Source organism: Otolemur garnettii, unplaced genomic scaffold, assembly GCF_000181295.1.
Source record: "Otolemur garnettii isolate 467f Iridium unplaced genomic scaffold, OtoGar3 scaffold00037, whole genome shotgun sequence".
Lineage (NCBI taxonomy): Eukaryota > Metazoa > Chordata > Mammalia > Primates > Galagidae > Otolemur > Otolemur garnettii.
Genome location: NW_003852432.1, coordinates 813,838 through 818,393, shown reverse-complemented (window position 1 = coordinate 818,393; position 4,556 = coordinate 813,838). Strand labels below are relative to the sequence as shown.

General features: G+C 45.1%; 1 protein-coding gene across 2 annotated transcripts in view; it reads left to right on the top strand.

Moving 5' to 3' along the window:
• Nucleotides 1–3,499: 3,499 nt before the first annotated feature.
• CALU (calumenin) overlaps nt 3,500–4,556 on the top strand; it is a 33,771-nt gene continuing 32,714 nt past the window's right edge. Inside the window, exon 1 of one of the 2 annotated variants that reach the window (XM_003789755.2) lies at nt 3,500–3,640. The gene's annotated coding sequence lies outside the window, so the exon portion shown is untranslated. The remainder of the gene's footprint in view (nt 3,641–4,556) is intronic. The other variant, XM_012805152.1, reaches the window with a different exon arrangement.

The following is a 4,556-nucleotide window of genomic DNA, read 5'->3' as shown; positions in this document are numbered from 1 at the left end:
TGCTGTGAGCTGTGATGCCATGGCACTCTACCCAGGGGGACAGCTTGAGGCTCTGTCTCAAAAAAAAAAAAAAACCTTGATATCATCTTTGACTCCTCTCTTCCTCTCCACCCATTTCTAAGCCACCAGGAAGTTCTTTCAAATTACTTTCAAAATATACTTAGAATCTGACCCTTCTTACTACTTCCACCACCACAATCATTACTCACCTGGATAGTTGCAAAAGCCTTCTATATGCACTCCCTGTTTCTAACCTTACCCTATTCACTCTAATGTGATCATTTAAAAATCTTAGATCATTTCTCTGTCATTTCTCTGCTTAAAACCTTCCAAATGGCTTCCTCTCTATAAGTTAAGGCAGTGCTAGTTTTCTAAGAGGTAAATCCCAATAAATCAATGGTATAAAATAACTAATAGTAGTTTTACTTCTCACTCATACAAAGTCCAAGAATGGTGTTCCTGATAAGTGAGCAACCTTTTAACAGGAACTCAGGATCCTGTCTTGTGGCTCTGCTATCTTCAATAGATAGCTTCCAGCCACAAGAAGAGAGAGGGCTTGGAGAATTGCACATGGCAGCTTTGTGTGGCCAGTACTGGGAATAGTGCACATCATTTCTGCTCTCTCTATTTTGGTCAGAGCTCAATTCTCTGGCAACACTACAAGGAAGACTGGGAAATGTAGTCTAGCTAGATTCACAGGAAAAACAGGAAACAGGTTGGCAAGTAGCCAGTCTCTCCCATACCCTCTCACTCATAGTGAAGCTAAAGTCCTTGCAATGACCTCTACAAAGTGTCCTTCCTCCCTTCCCATCCCTGCCACCCTTCTCTGACCTCATGTCCTCTACTTTCCTTGTTGCTATGCTCCAGCCACACTGGCTTCTGATTGCTCCTCAAACACTTCAAACATACTCCCAGCTCAGGGACTTACTCTTGTTCTTCCCTTTCCCTGGAATATTCTTCACCACTTTCAGGGTGAAGGTAATGAAAGGTGTTCCCTCATGTGTCACCCTTTCATGGCCACCCTTTCTAAGGTGGCAACACCATTCCTGACAGTCCCAACACTCCCTATTCCCCTTCTCTGGCTTGTTTTTTCCCTTAGCATATATTGCCGCCTCTCATCCTATGCATTTTGCTTTTTAAATCTTGTTTAAAGATTTGTTATGAGCTGTCTCACCTACTTTTACATACCAGAATCTAAGCACCATGACAAAGATTAATCTGTTTTGTTCACTGCCATATCCCTAGTGCCTAGAACACTGTCTGGCACATAGAAAACACTTAATACATTCATTTGTGAAGTGAATGTTCAAGAATACCAAATGAGCAGAGCTGGGGAAAATGTCACCCTTTTGCAGGTGATACCATTACGCCTGCCACAAACAGTCCTTTAACGCTTCTCTCAGAGGAATCTAGGGCTAGATAGACTTGGGTGTCATTCCTCAAGCCCTTTTCCTCTACCAATTACTTTTACTCTGGGGTGCCCGTGAGGCCTAATCTGCTTTTAAGTCCTCAGAAAAGCCCATCTGTTTTCATGGCTACAGCAACTTCCACCTGGCCAAGATCTCCAGCCTCTTGGCCCTTTTGTTTTAGATATTCTGACATTATCTAGAACTAACCATATCTTGAACTCAACTCGTTTCTAACTCATTCTCTCTCCCAGTTAAAACTCTTGATTTTTAATTTCTTTCATCCAAGTGGTCACTAAGGCCAGGACTTGTTATTTCTACTTTTAAAAGCTCACTTGTACATAAAGGTTCATTTCCATTCTTCTTGCCCTTATTGGGCCAGGCCTTTATCCACAGGGAATCTCAGGGTTGGAGGGCCCCCTCTCTGGCAAAGTCTCAATACCTGTTTGGCCTTCACTGGAACACTTCCAGGATGGGCGCTGCTGCCACTAGGCTGCAGTTCCTTGAAGGTAGGATGGATGTCTTATTTATTTTGGGTTCACCAGCACCTAGCATAGTACCTGACTTCAAGGAGACCTTTTTAAATGGTTTTTGAAATAATATCTCCTGAGGCAGCCTATTCTATTGTTAATCCCTATTAGAAGATGAAAGAACCTCTTTCAATTTTATTCCCACTCCCCACATAGGCACAAGGTTAGACATTTTCCAAGGAAGATCCCAAATTCCCACTGCCTTTAGCTCAGTCTTCTCAGATTGACAAGACCTTCTACTACCTACCCCAACTTACCACCTATGCTTTCCCATTAAGGCTCCCTTATTCCCCATCTGGCCCGGGAATTTACCTCCTACTCTATCCCTCACTAGTCCTTGTTTCTATTACTCTTCCTGTTGAATAGTCCATTTGGGACTTCCCTAGTCCACCCTGAGTCACTCCTTCCTGTGAAGCCTGCTCTGGTTACCACCAAGAGTCACTGACACTCCTTTGTTTGAATGGGAAGCATTAGCTGTAAACCTTTCATCTTGACCGAAAACTCATTGCTTTGTATTTAACTCTTTCATGAGCTTACTACTTGTCTCAACTGGATTTTATACTAGATGGACTTTATGTGTTAAGAACTCAGTAAGTTTATATTTCATTTGTGCAGAAACTATAATAACCTTTATTTAATAATTGCTTTAAGGTCATGACATAAAATAAGTGATTTCTTGTGTTCGTCTTACATCAGGGGCAAGCAGTGGGTTTCACCCGTTCAGTTTGCATAACATTATTGACCATTTACTTTGACTTGGGCAGTAAGCTCAGAGCTGCAGATTTAAAGATGAAGAGATATATTTTTATCCTGGAATTCAGCCTAAGAACAGATGGATAAGCAGCGTTTTATAACAAAATTTGGCAAACTGTGTTGAAGACAAATAGAGTAAAGGCAAACTAGGGAAGAATAATACTTAGTGGGATCAGGAAGGCTTCTATTGCTAACATCGGGACGGGGGTTCTATGGGTCTTCGCAAGACTGAGAATCAGGAAAGCGCACTCATTCCAAGCGGAGGGAGCTGCTTCATGAACAAAAACCACAAAGACATGAAAGGACAGGCTATCAAGTGACAGAGAAATGATGGTAGCTAGAGCACAAGATATGTGAGGGGGGATGCAGGGAGATGAATCTGAAAGATACACTGAAGCCAAAGAGTAAAGAGCTTTCTGTTGATAGCACATCAGGGCCATACTGCTGAAAGGAAGGGAGGAATTGAGCTTATTCAATACAGTTGGTGACTGATACAATCGGATCAGTTCTGTCGCGGGGGCTTGTGGTTATTAAGATAACGAGCAGGGTAATCCGAGAAGCCCTTTGGAGGCAGTCATGCACTGTGAATGGGGACGTGGCGTCCAGAAGGCCGCGCCCATACACGCTGCCCGGAGTAGGAGGATGAGGCCAGCCATCCCCACAGGCCCGGGATCAGAGTTGGGCGGGAATCCGGTCCACGCAACTCGCCGCGCTCCCGGGGACGTGGCGATTTCCAGCCAATCCCGGCTATCTTATTGTGGGACGAATGGCTGCCCAAGGAAGCTTTGCGTCATCGTCATATTTGCTGATGATTGGTTGATAAGTCGCCGGCGAGTCGTATAGAGGCGGGGCTAAGGTTAGCTTCCGGTTGGGCGGTTCTTGCGCGCGTGAGCTGAGCCGGTGGGTGAACGGTGGCCACGGCAGGCTGAGCTGTGCAGGCTACGAGTAAAGGTGAGTACGATGGCGTCCAGTCCCTCTGCCACCGTCTCTTTCTTATTTGCTTTCTTTATGTCCCCTTGCCTTGCTGTTAGCTAGCCGTGGACCTGCCTCACTCGAGGCCCACATCACTGGGGTCTTCGGCCTCAACCTGCTCGAGATCCCTGGGCTCTTGGCGCGCAGCCAGGGATGGATCCCGCCGCTCCCCTTCCCTTGCTGTCCGGGAACGGGGATGGGTCCCATCGAACTCTGGCTTTCTGCTTTGCGTCATCCTGTTGGGTTGTTTTGCCCTCTGTCCCTGGGCCTCGCCGCTCACTGAGTCTTTCGGACTAAAGGGTCACTTATTGCCTCCTGAAGGTCAGAGGGCAATTGGGTAGTGTCATTGTAACAATTCTCTGCCACCTCCCATCACCAGCCTGCTGGTATCTGCCAGCCCCGCCCCAAGGCCACATCCAGACAGTAGGGTGCATCTGCCAAGAAAGTCGTGTTCACTGACTTAAAGGGTGTAGAAACACGGATGAAAAGAACTAATGAAGACATATATAAAAAAGATATATGTGATACCTGTGATTTTAAAAGCCGCATATTTAAGCTTCCATATTTGACTATATACTTGAGTCAGTGACGGAAAGTAGCTTCTTAAATCTTTATTAGGGGATTTCTTTTTTTTTTTTTTTTTACTTTGTTTTGTTGCTTCTAGATCCAGATCCTAGTTCTGATTTTTGGCATACTGCATTTAGAAGTAAACCTAAGTCCCCACAGATGCTATGATTAAGAGTACAGTAGAGTGGCTTGCACTTTTGAAAGCTGCTTTTGCATCCAGGCAAACGCTCCCTGGGTCTCCTGCTAAAACTTTGGGCCTTTGACCTAGATTCTTGAGTGTATAAAGTCTCAAGAATAGTGTTTTCGGCTCGGCGCCTATAGCTCAACA